Below are 13,425 nucleotides of genomic sequence, written 5' to 3'. Positions count from 1 at the left end.
TAAGCAGGTAGCAAATAGGACGAGAAATAGTACAATAAGGGACGGGGAAGGGAAAACAATAAAAAAAATGGAATTTGGTGGCGCATAGGTACTCGTCACCACACCTATACGCCATACACATGATATTTCATTTAGCACATAAGTCGAGAACTCCTATTCCCTCAAGTCAAGGTTAAACCAAACACTTACCTTAAGCCAACGGGCAATTCAACACTCAACCACCGCTTTACCTCTCAATTCCACTGCCAATTCACTCGTATCTAGCCATAATTAATTCAAATACATCAATAAATGCTAATTAAACCAATTCTAATGCATGAACATGAATTTTCCAATGTTTTCCCCAAAAAGTCAAAAACCGACCCCTGGCCCGCTTGGTCAAAACTTGAAGTTCGAACCAAAACCCGATTACCCATTCACTCACTACTCAAATATGTAATTAGTTTTGAAATCGGACCTCAAATCAAGGTCCAAATCCCCAAAATTTGAAAAACCTAACTTCTACCAAAATCACCCAATTTCCCATTAAAAACCCTTGATTTTGAAATGAAATTATGTATAAAGATGTTATAGATTGAAGGAAATAAGTTAAAAATTACTTACAAATGGTTTGGAGAAGAATCTTTCTTTGGAAAATCGCCCAAGAGAGTTTAGGGTTTGAAAGAGTTTGAAAAATGGATGAAATCCCGTCAAAAATCCCATTTACAGGTCTCAGATGTCGCAATTGCGACCAGGGGTTCGCAATTGCGAACCCTGTGGAAACCTGTCATCTTCGCAATTGCGAAGGTGTCGCATTTGCAATGGCTGGGCTTCGCAATTCCCAGCCTTTTTTTGCATTTGCGAAGAGGGCCTGCCCAGGCTTGGTTCGCATTTGCGACATTGTGGTCGCATTTCCCAAGCCTGACCACTTCGCAATTGCGAAGCCTGATCTCGCAATTGCGAGATCAGAGGCCTGGGCAAAAATACCAGACACCAGCTGCAATTTTCCTAAGTCCAATTCACTCTGTGGTCTATCTAAAACTCACCCTAGCCCCCGGGGCTCCAAGCCAAACATGCACGCAAGTCTAAAAACATCATACGGACTTGCTCGTGCCATCAAATCATCAAAATAACATCAACAACTACGAATTTAACCTCGAATTCATGAAATTCTTCAAGAACATTGAAATTTCCATTTTCTCAACTAATGGTCCGATTTGTACCAAATCAACTCCGATTCTTACCGGGCTTCGAAACCAACATACGGGCTCGATACCATCAAGCACACGCATCATTTCTTTCCAAAAAGCCTTTATATTTTCCAGCAAATAATTTTCTTTAAAAATTCTTTTCTCGGGCTTGGGACCTCGGATTCGATTTCGGGCATACGCCCAAGTTCCATATTTTACTACGGACCCTACGGGACCGTCGGATCACGGCTCCGGGTCCGTTTACCAAGAATGTTGACCAGAGTCAACTTTAATCAATTTGAAAGGCCAATTTTATTATTTTTCTAAAATTTCATATTAAAGCTTTCCAGAAACGTGCTCGGACTGCGCGCGCAAATCGAGGTGAGACAAAAAGAGGTTTTCAAGGCCTCGGAACACAGTTTTGACTTCTAAAACAAGAGATGACCTTTTGGGTCATCATATTCTCCACCTCTAAAACAACCATTCATCCTCCAATGGACATAGAAAAGTACCTGAGTCGGTGAAAAGATGAGGATAACGGCTCCGCATATCGGACTCGGGCTCCAAAGTCGCAGCCTCGACAGGCTGACCTCTCCACTGCACACGATTTAAAGGGAAATTCTTTGATCTCAGTTGATGAACCTGCCGGTTAGAATAGCTACCGGCTCATCCTCATAGGTCAAGTCCTTGTCTAACTGGATAGTGCTGAAGTATAACACGTGGGATGGATCGCCGTGATACTTCCGAAGCATGGACACATGAAACACTAGATGCACAACTGATAAACTCGGGGGCAACACAAGTCTATAAGCCATCTCTCCCACTCGATCGAGAATCTCAAAAGGACCGATGAATGTAGGGCTTAGCTTGCCCTTCTTCCCAAATCTTATCACGCCTTTCATGGGCGACACCCGAAGCAACACTCGCTCTCCGACCATGAATGCCACATCACGAACCTTGCGGTCGGCACAACTCTTTTGCCTGGACTAAGCTTTACGAAGCCTATCGTGAATGATCCTAACCTTGTCCTGTACCAAATCTGTACCCAACAACCGAGCCTCCCCCCGGCTCAAACCACCCAACTGGCGACCGACACCGTCTACCATATAATGCTTCATAAGGAGCCATCTGTATGCTCGACTAATAGCTGTTGTTGTAGGAAAACTCTGCTAATGGCACGAACAGATCCCACGAACCTCCAAATCGATAACACATGCTCGGAGCATATCCTCAAAAATTTGAATAGTACGCTCGGACTGTCCGTCCTCCTGAGGATGAAATATTGTGCTCAACTCGACCCAAGTACCCAACTTACGCTGAACTGCCCTCCAGAAATGTGAGGTAAACTGCGTACCAGTCAGAAATAATAGATACGGGCACACCATGAAGACGAATAATCTCCCGAATATAGATCTCAGCTAACCTCTCTGAAGAATAGGAGACTGCCACAGGAATGAAATGCGCTGACTTGGTCAGCCTATCAACAATAACCCATATCGCGTCGAACTTCCTCTGAGTCCGCGGGAGTCTAACAACGAAGTCTATAGTGATACGCTCCCACTTCCACTCAGGAATCTCAAACTTCTGGAACAAACCACCAGGTCTCTGATGCTCATACTTCACCTGCTGACAATTCAAACACCGAGCTACATACGAAACAATATCCTTCTTCATCCTCGTCCACCAATAATGCTGCCGCGGGTCCTGGTACATCTTAGCGACGCCCGGATGAATAGAATACCGGGAACTATGGGCCTCCTCTAGAATAAACTCATGAAGCCCATCCACATTAGGCACACAAATACGACCCTGCATCCTTAAAACTCCATCATCTCCAACTGTAACCTACTTGGCACCCCCGTGCCGCACCGTGTCCCTAAGGACACACAAATGAGGATCATCATACTGCCGATCTCGGATACGCTCAAATAATGAAGAATGTGCGATTGTGCAAGCTAACACACAGTTGGGCTCGGAAACATCCAACCTCACGAATTGATTGGCTAAAGCCTGAACATCCAAAGCAAGCGCTCTCTCACCAATCGGAATATACGCAAGACTGCCCATACTGACTGACTTCCTACTCAAAGCATCGGCCACCACATTGGCCTTCCCCGGATGATACAAGATGGTGATATCATAGTCTTTCAAAAGTTCCGACCACCTTCTTTGCCTCAATTGAGCTCCTTCTGCTTGAACAAATACTGCAAACTTTTATGATCCGTGAACGCCTCGCATGACACGCCATATAAATAATGCCTCCAGATTTTTAGCGCGTGTACAATGGCTGCTAGCTCCAAATCATGAACTGGATAATTCTTCTCGTGGATCTTCAACTGTCGTGAAGCATATGCTATAACCTTGCCATTCTACATCAACACCGCACCATGTCCAATACGAGATGCGTCACAATATAATTTATATGGCCCTGAACCTGTGGACAAAACCAACACCGGTGCCGTAGTCAAAGTTGTCTTGAGCTTCTGGAAGCTCGCCTCACACTCGTCCGACCACCTAAACTGGGCACCCTTCTGGGTCAACCTGGTCATCGGGGCTGCTATAGATGAAAACCCCTCCACAAACCGACGGCAATAACCCGCCAAACCCAAGAAACTCCGGATCTCTGTAGCTGATGTGGGTCGAGGCCAGTTCTTGACTGCCTCTATCTTCTTCGGATCCACCTGAATACCCTCTACTGATACGACGTGGCCTAAGAATGCAACTGAACTCAACCAAAACTCGCACTTCAAAAACTTAGCATACAACTAACTGTCTCTCAGAGTCTGAAGAACGACTCGAAGATGCTACTCATGCTCCTCTCGGCTGCGGGAGTAGATCATAATGTCATCAATGAAGACAATCACGAAGGAATCCAAATAAGGCCTGAACACTCGGTTCATCAAATCCATGAATGCTTAGGGCATTTATGAACCCAAACGAGATCACTAAAAACTCATAATGCCCGTACCGAGTGCGAAAAGCTATCTTAAGGACATCGGATGCCCTAATCCTTAACTGATGGTAGCCCGATCTCAAATCAATCTTCGAAAACACTTTGGCACCTTGAAGTTGGTCAAAGAAATCATCAATCCTCGGCAGTGGATACTTGTTCTTGATGGTGACCTTGTTCAACTGCCGATAATCAACACACATTCTCATCGATCCATCCTTCTTCTTAACAAACAATACCGGTGCACCCCAGGGCGAGATAGTAGGTCAAATGAAGCCCTTATCAAGCAAGTCCTGCAACTGCTCCTTTAATTCTTTCAACTCTGGCAGGGCCATGCGATACGGAGGAATAGAAATTGGCTGAGTGCCCGGAGCCAAATCAATGCAAAAAGTCAATATCCCTGTTGGGTGGCATCCCCGGCAGGTTAGAAGGAAATACCTCTAGAATCTCGCGAACCACGGGCACAGAATTCATAGAAGGAACCTCTGCACTAGAATCGCGAACATACGCCAAATAAGCCAAACATCCCTTATCAACCATACGTCGAGCCTTCACATATGAGATAACCTTTCTGGTAGAATGACCAGGAGTCCCTCTCCACTCCAAACGAGGCAACCCCGTCAATGCTAAGGTCACGGTCATGGCGTGGCAGTCCAATACAGCATGATAAGGGGATAACCAGTCCATCCCAATATGACGTCAAAATCAACCATATCCAAAAGTAAGAGATCTACACGGATCTCAAGACGCCCAATAATAACCACACACGAGCGATAGACTCGATCTACAATAATAGAATCACCACCGGTGTAGACATGTATACAGGTGCACTCAAAGAATCACGAGGCACAACCAGATAAGGGGCAAAATAAGATGACACATAGGAATATGTAGACCCCGGATCAAATAGAACTAAAGCATCTCTACTGCATACTGAAACTGTACCTGTGATAACTGCATCAGAGGCCTTGGGCTCGGGCCTAGCTGGAATAGCATAACATCGGGGCTGGGCCCCACTTCCCTGAACTATATCTCTAGGACGGTCCCCTGCTGGTTGGCCTCCACCTCTAGCGGTCTGACCTCCACCTCTAATGGCCTGACCTCCACCTCTAGCGGGCTAACCCCTACCTCTGGCTCCCTGACCCCTACCTCTAGCTGACTGGGTCGGTGGTGCGTGAATCATGGCATATGAACTCTGCTGCTATGATTGAGCAACCACTAATCTCGGACAAGCCCTCCAGATATGACCATACTCACCGCAGTCAAAACATCCACCTGAATATTGTGGCTGAGGAAACTGAGACTGACCCTAACGGGCTAGCTGACCACGATAATAGCTCTGAAGAGGAGGTGCTCTGATAGGAGTTGACGGTGCACTGTGGGCCGGCTGCCCTGAAGGAGGTACATAAGTATCACGACTCCCTGAAGCCCCATGGGATGCCTGAAGAGCTGAATGAAACGGCCTAGGATGGTGACTGATAACTAGGGATTCTAGTTCATTTTACACTCCTTTTAACTTAATTTTGATAAAAAATGTATACAAAATAGTCCAAAAGGCTTACATGTCGTACTTGTTTGCAGGGTTTGGTCAAAAAGGTGAAAATTAGTCAAAACCAGCTCAAAAAGGTATGAAACATGCACAAGTACCAAGGACAAGTCCAAGCACAGTTGAAACAGATCCACTGCGGCCGCAATCCATTTTGTGCGGTCCGCAGTGATGAGATTCAGAGAGGTGCAGTTTTTGGTAACTCAAGCACTGCGGCCGCAAACCATTTTATGCGGATCGCAGTAGCCTCACCGCAGCCACAAACCATTTTATGTGGTCTGCAGAGATGAGATTCAGAGAGTTATGACAAATGGAGATTGAAGCCAGCGCGGTCCGCAAGTTATTTTGTGCGGACCGCATTGAAGCCACCGCGGCCGTGGTGTATTTCATGCGGCCCGCGGTGGCTAGATTCAAAGAATGCAGAATCAAGCCAAAAGCCTCAGCGCAGTCTGCGGTGCATTTTGTGCGGACCGCATTACCTCGTCAGGGGTATTTTTGTCCAGAATATTCGGCCTAGTATAAATACTTTCTTTTCACATTTTTAGGTCATCTTTTGTAATCTGACTTTGAGGAGAGCACGTGAACGACTCTTTTGTTCCATTTTGAGTAATTTGTAGCTACATTTACGCTGAATCTTCATTATCTTAGTTTGTAATTAAATATTATGGGTTATTCTTCATCTAATTTGTTGTTTTCTTCCATAATTATGAGTAGCTAAACCCATTAGCTAGGGTTGTGGCTCAACCCTAGTGTGGGTATTTGATGGGACTTATGTTTTAATGCTTAGATGTTTATGGGTGGTTGATATTTGGACTGATTTGTTCTTTGTATGTTGGATTAGTGGTTGCAAACACTAATTTGTGCCCAAGTGGCCTGGGCTCTTCTTGAGAAAGAGAGCTTAAGTCTAGGAAATCAGTCCAACAAGAAATGGGAGCGTACTCAAGAGATTGATAGCCCCAATTAAAGGGTCAAATCTAGAGATAGTAATACCCGACTTGAGCCTACATTGCTTGCTTAATTTCGACACCCAATTGGTCTAGAGAAAGTCAATTCGGGCAAAGTCACTCAAGCTACCGAGAGGTATAGAGTGAGTCGTGTCGTGCAAATGGCTATATCGCGATCCCAAACATAACATCTTTGCTTTAAACTTAGGAACCCGTCAAGTATTCACCTAGGGCGAAGTCACTTCCCTAGTGCCTCGTTACCTATTAGACAACCCTTTAGCAAGTATTCTTAGTTAAATTTAGCATCTCATATTATAAAAAAATAGAAGTAATCAAAAGAACAACTATGATTGGAAGTGTAATTAAGAGCATTACACATTGCTAGTTTAGATAGAAAACCAATTCCTAAATCTAGCTCCCTGTGGATTCGATCCCGACNAAGATGCTACTCATGCTACCTTCTCGGCTGCGGGAGTAGATCATAATGTCATCAATGAAGACAATCACGAAGGAATCCAAATAAGGCCTGAACACTCGGTTCATCAAATCCATGAATGCTTAGGGCATTTATGAACCCAACGAGATCACTAAAAACTCATAATGCCCGTACCGAGTGCGAAAAGCTATCTTAAGGACATCGGATGCCCTAATCCTTAACTGATGGTAGCCCGATCTCAAATCAATCTTCGAAAACACTTTGGCACCTTGAAGTTGGTCAAAGAAATCATCAATCCTCGGCAGTGGATACTTGTTCTTGATGGTGACCTTGTTCAACTGCCGATAATCAACACACATTCTCATCGATCCATCCTTCTTCTTAACAAACAATACCGGTGCCCTCTCCTCAGGCTGAGCTGGGGCTACAGGCTGTGCCAGTATAATCTTTGGGACCTGCTTAACATGCACTCGCTGCTCAGGAGTGCGGGCGGCGGGAGTCTGTGCTCCTCCCCCGGCCTGGGATGTGGCTGGAGCAAGGGGAAGCAACCCTGCCTGAGCTAGAGTGGTGTACATACTCATAAACTGCGCAAGAGTCTCTTGGAGAACTGGAGTAGTAGTAGCAGTAGGCCTGTCAGGCGCCTGGGCTCCAGCTGGAACTGCTGGTAGCTCCTCGGTAGCAGCTCGCGCGGGTGCTCTGGTTGCACCACGTGCGCATCCTCGGCCTCTACCCCGGCCCCGACCTCTGACGGATCTCGCAGGGGGAGCGGGTGTCTGGTCACCTCTAGTAGCACGTGTCCTCACCATTTGTGAGAGAATAGAAGACATGAGTTTAGAATTTCGACATCGAAAATCTCGCACGATAAGGAATTCAAATGAAGTGGAATTTCCTTAACAATTACATAGCCTCTCGTAGATAAGTACAAACGTCTCCATACCGATCCACGAGACTCTAATAAACCGGCTTGTGATTCATGACTCCTATGAACCTAGAGCTCTGATACTAACTTGTCACGACCCGAGTTCGCTCTCCGTGAACTGTCGTGATGGCACCTAGTCTCTACGACTAGGTAAGCCTAACAATTTGCAAAAAAAGGAAAACGAAAGATAAACTAACCAAAAACTGCGAAATAGCATAAATAAAACGTTTAGGATGCCGCTCGGCATAAACCAATACATGTTCTCAAAACTGAAACAACTCCCAAAATCCGGAATCTCATGAAATCACAAGCTGAGAATGTTTACATAAAGTTCTAACTCCAGAATAACTAGTCAACAGAGAGTACAGAAGACCTAAAGCTAACAGAAAGAGATAGAGAGAGGCTCCTCGGTCTGCCGACGCGACAGATATACCTCAAAGTCACCGAAAGTCGCCTCGCCTCAAGGATAGTAGGGCCGAGTCGAAGAACCTGGATCTGCACACGAAAAACATTTGCAAGAAAGGGCATGAGTACACCACAGCGGTACCCAGTAAGTGCCAAGCCCAACCTCGGTCGAGTAGTGACGAGGAAGGTCAGGGCCCTACCGGTCATATACATATATATATATATATATATATATATATAAAGGAATGAAACAGTATGAAGTAACACAGGATAATAAGAATAACAACAAATACAACGGAGAGAAAATCACACAAAGAATGTAACTCCACATAGAGGTAGCAACCGGGGATCTACCAGGATACCGTCCTGTAGTCCCCAACTATAAATATTCAGTGGATCTACCGGGTGTCGTCTCGTAGTCAAACTCGTAGTGCGCAGGGGATCTACCGAAATACCAATCCATAGTCCCAAATGTAAATACCAGTACTGTGGGAACCTACCGGGTGCAGTCCCGTAGTTCCAATATAAATGTGCAGGGGGATCTACCGGAATACCAATCTGTAGTCCCAAATAAACAGGCCAGGGGGATCTACCGTGATATCGCCCGTAGTCCCAAAGTAAACACACAGCAGCAACACGAAGAATATTCAACTCAATCCAATTTCTAACCTAGCATGCTGCACATAATTCAAATAAAGCAGTTTGAGCAAGTAAAGNTGAGTACGAATATTTGGAAACCCTAGGTTGGTATTACTGTGCTTGGCTTACTCCGCGGTACCGCAATGACAGTTTTGTGCGGACCGCGATGGTATAACTTGAGAGAGGTTGAATGTTGAGGACCACGGCCGCGATGGATTTTGTGCGGTCCGCGGTGCCTTACCGCGGCTGCACTACAATTCTTGCGGTCCGCGGAGATGTAAGGATTGATACATAAAATAACTTTTTATTTAATTGATAATCATATAAAGCAGACGATATTTTAGCCATTTGCATGGTGCTTAGACTCAGAGAGTGGGTAGTCTGACCCCCACCTCAATGCGAACCACGGTGCATTTTGTAAGGTCCGCAATGGCCTCTTTGCAGCCGCACTTCATTTTGTGCGGTCCGCGGTCTGCAGTGCTGCTTTACATTTTCAACTGTCTGCAATCATGTTCTTCACTGCTTCATCTGGTACTAGGATACTAACAATAATAGAATGAATTCCGCTTGTAGAAAATGGTCAAATCACGAGGCGGTGGAGACAAACAAAAGGAAAAATCTGAGTCCTCCCGAGGTAGGGGACGAGGAATGATAAGATTGACCCCCCAAGCTCGGCAGGCAATTAAGGAGGCCAGAAAGTCAATAAGGGCTACTGATAGAGCTGCTTCCCATTCAGAGGGAGGCGTCTCATTCTGAGTCAGTGCCAGAGTATATGCCTGACTTCCCGGAGAGGATGAGATTGAGAGATGAGCCTACCCCTCAGGGATCCCCCACTGCTCAAGCTTCAATTCCAATTTCTTCTGAGTCGTCTGAGGGCTCAGGCGAGAGTGGTGACAGTGCCACTTCTACCTCACCTACAGCTTCACCACCCGGTGAGGACCCCGTAGAAGAGGAAGGAGGGGGTGAGCCCCAAGTAGGAGGGGTGGACAGAACCGGGAAATCAGAAGCATGGCAAGATAGATTTGTGAGTGAAGTGGCCTACCATAAGTTTAGAGAATGGTGGCCCGAGAGGAAGTTGATACCTGAGCGGACTTTCATTGATAGAGACCTCTTGCCTCACAACCCCAATGTGAGGAGGCAGTTCAGAGAGAGAGTGGGCTGGGACTACTTCACAAGCACTGTAGAGGATGCAAATGAGCACCTAGTCAAGGAGTTCTACACTAATGTTGCCCACATCAAAAAGGGCACGAAAGTGACTAAGGTGCGAAATCTGACAGTGAAATTTGATGGAAAGACAATCAATGACTACCTGGGCTTCATGGAGGAGGATGAGACATTGTACTTAGAGAAGGTAGCATTGGGGGAGGATGCCCGTCCGTGGTTAGCAGAGAATTTGGCAATCCCAGGTACCACCCCAGCATGGTTGACAGCGGGAGTAAAAATTCTGAGGAGAACCCTGAACTTCGAAGCAAATGGGTGGGAGACATTTGTATGCAGCAGGCTAGACCCCACCACTCATGAGAACTCTCTTCCTATCTCCCGGGCAATTCTAGTAGCTTCTATCATGGCAGGGTACCCGATCAACATCGGGAATGTGATGTCTAGGGTGATCACACGGGTGGTCAATGAAGGAGATAGGTCGTACCCCTTCCCAAGTTTCCCGACTATATACCTGGATGACATGGAGGTGGAAAAGAGGAGGTTTGATGTGAAGGTGAAGCCAAAGGCACCTTTTTCCTGGTACAGCCTACAAAGTGATGACAACCCCAAAGGCAAAGATCTGAAAGGCAAATCCACTATTTCTACTAGCCAGTCTAAAGAACCAGTAGTAGTGGTAGCTCCTACTCAGCCTGCTTCAGCTACCCCAGATATGCCCCCAGGACCTTCAGCTGCCCCAGATATCCCCTCATCTTCAGCCTACTTGTCGACTGCCCACCGCTTGAACCAGACCCTTGCCAGTATTAACAACTGGATGCAGGCAGCCACTGCGAAGCTGTCTGTGCTGTCTACCTCGGTGGAGGCCCAGTCTGTACCACCTCAGCCACAGGTCCCACAGTCAGTGGAGGACACTCTCAAGGAGCTTCTGGACAACCAGAAGAAGCTCCTGGAGAACCAGCAATTAATATTGGACGCTGTGGGTTCTCATGGAAAAGCATTGAAGGAGCTCACCAAAGAAACAAAGAAATTGAGAAAGACTCGGGCATCCAAGGAGTCGGTGAAAGAGTTGAGGGTGGAGGTGGAGAAATTGAAGGCTGATAACTTGCCTTTGGACTATTATTGCATGAGCTGATTCCAGCAGCCCAGCTGAGCCAGAGCAGGAGACAGAGAGGCCAGCAAAGAGGAGAAGGGTGATTCCCCGTGCTGATGATGCTGTGATAGAGTTGGAGGAGCCGCAGGGAGGTTCCTCTAGCCAGCCTCAGGCCCCAGTGCAGGCCTAGAACCCAATACAGGCCCAGGTCCCAGTGCAGACACAGGGATCCAGTCACAGGTTCCCGAGCGGTCCGAGGACCCAGGGACCCAGACTCATGATCCGATGCAGACGGAGGGGCAATAGGGAGTTTTCTCTTTACTCTCTATCTTTTATTGAACTTATTTTGGTTAGTTAGCATGGAGGACAATGCTAGCTTTTATTTGAAGGGGTAGCCCTATTTTGATGACATTGGGTTGTATATATGACACTACTTTCTTTTTATGCTTTGATTTTCACTTTTGGTATGTACATAATTTTACCATTTTAGTTCACTTTTCGTACTTTTGCAACTTTGGTCTGTATATAAAGTTACTTTCTGATGTATATATTCATTCTCCCGTATGTATATTCGACTAAATCCCCTCTTGTACATATTCATTTTACTTTCCGCATTTTCTTTCTTCTTTACTATCTTCTTATTTCATTTTGATAGCTTCTTATTTTTAGTTTTTGCGTGCAATAAGCCTTTGGTTTTCTTAATGCCACGGTTCTTTCCAAAGGTGGAATTTGTGTGAACCAGGTGGCTCTTCCCGATGATAGATGGCATGACAACCTTCTTAAGGGTTTGAGTCTGTTTTCTTTTTTCCTTTTGTGTAAATAATAGCTAGTGAGTAGTGGTGCCTCAAGCAAAGCTTCACTGGGACCTAACACATTTGCCTTTGATCCTATGGTCAAAAAGATGGTGGAAGTTATGACCTTGAGACTCTTGTGTTGACCGATAATCATCAAGTGGTTTTTTGGGACCATTGTGTTGCTCAAATCTTAGCTAAGGTCGTTGTGGGCCCCCGACTCTGTCTCTTTAGCAATCCTATATCTTGTGTGGTGAGAATTTGAATTGCAAGTCCAAGTCCCGTGCCATTGAGTCTAGAACTTGCCCTGGATGTTTGTCTAGGTGAAATCCTAAGTGTAGTTTGACTTGAGAAGTGATTATAGGCTCTCCCTGATCCAAATGATATCTTGAAAACATCCATAGCCTACCAATGATAATATCCCTAGTCAACCCCTTTGAGTCATAGCCCTTTTTCCTTAAAAAACCATGATACAAGCCTTTACCCGTTTTGAAAAGACCCTCTCTTGGCACCAAATCTTTCCTTAGCACATGGCAAAAACATAAGTTTGGGGGGGGGGGGGGGGGTAGAGAGACGAGGAACGTAACAAAGTGGTAAAAGGTACAAAAGCAAAGAAAAGGAAAGGCAATAAAAAAGAAAGAAAAATCAAAAAGTCAAAAAGAATGAGCAATATAGAAGAAATGAAGGGATTGAATAAAAGTAAAGTGATGAAAGGCGTGGAAAGCCTAAAAAAGAGAAAAAGGTTTGAAATGAACAAGAAAGAGTGATAGTGTGTCTCTCTAACCCCTAAGAAAGAAGTAAATGACTTAAAAAGTCAAGAGAGTGTGTGCCAAAAATGAAGCAAATGAAGTGCTAAAGGGAAGATGGAACCTACTTAGACCAAATATTTCCTACCCCGAACCAAAAGCCTTCACTATATCTCCGCAAAAGCCATATATGATCTTGAGTTGAATGAAGCTTACGTTAGTGGTGACTCACATAAGGGGCAAGCTTATGGTACTTAGAGCCGGACTTGTTACCTTTCCTTGAGAGAGATGAGTGTGTTTCCACTAACCTCGTTCTGAGTGCTACAATTTAAAAGTGAGGTTTGCTTAGGGAGAGTTGAGGATGTATGAGTTTGGGTTCCACAATGGCCAAGGTAGTAGAAAGAGCTTCTTTGGTGAGTCGAGTCAATCCTTGATGCTCTTGTGTCACACTAAAATCATGGTGTTTAAAAGGTTGAATGTTGTCAATGATTCATTTGAGTTGAGGGAAATTTTTAGTCCCAACTGATGCTAGATGAGGTCACTTTACGTCAACTGAATTTTCTTGGTTTTACTCTTAAGAGGTGGGTCTTATTTTGTTTGCTTGAGGACAAACAAACGCTTAAGTTTGGGGG

The sequence above is a fragment of the Nicotiana attenuata genome, unplaced genomic scaffold (assembly GCF_001879085.1).
Source record: "Nicotiana attenuata strain UT unplaced genomic scaffold, NIATTr2, whole genome shotgun sequence".
Lineage (NCBI taxonomy): Eukaryota > Viridiplantae > Streptophyta > Magnoliopsida > Solanales > Solanaceae > Nicotiana > Nicotiana attenuata.
The sequence above is the reverse complement of the archived record's forward strand: the minus strand, read 5'-3'. Positions refer to the sequence as shown.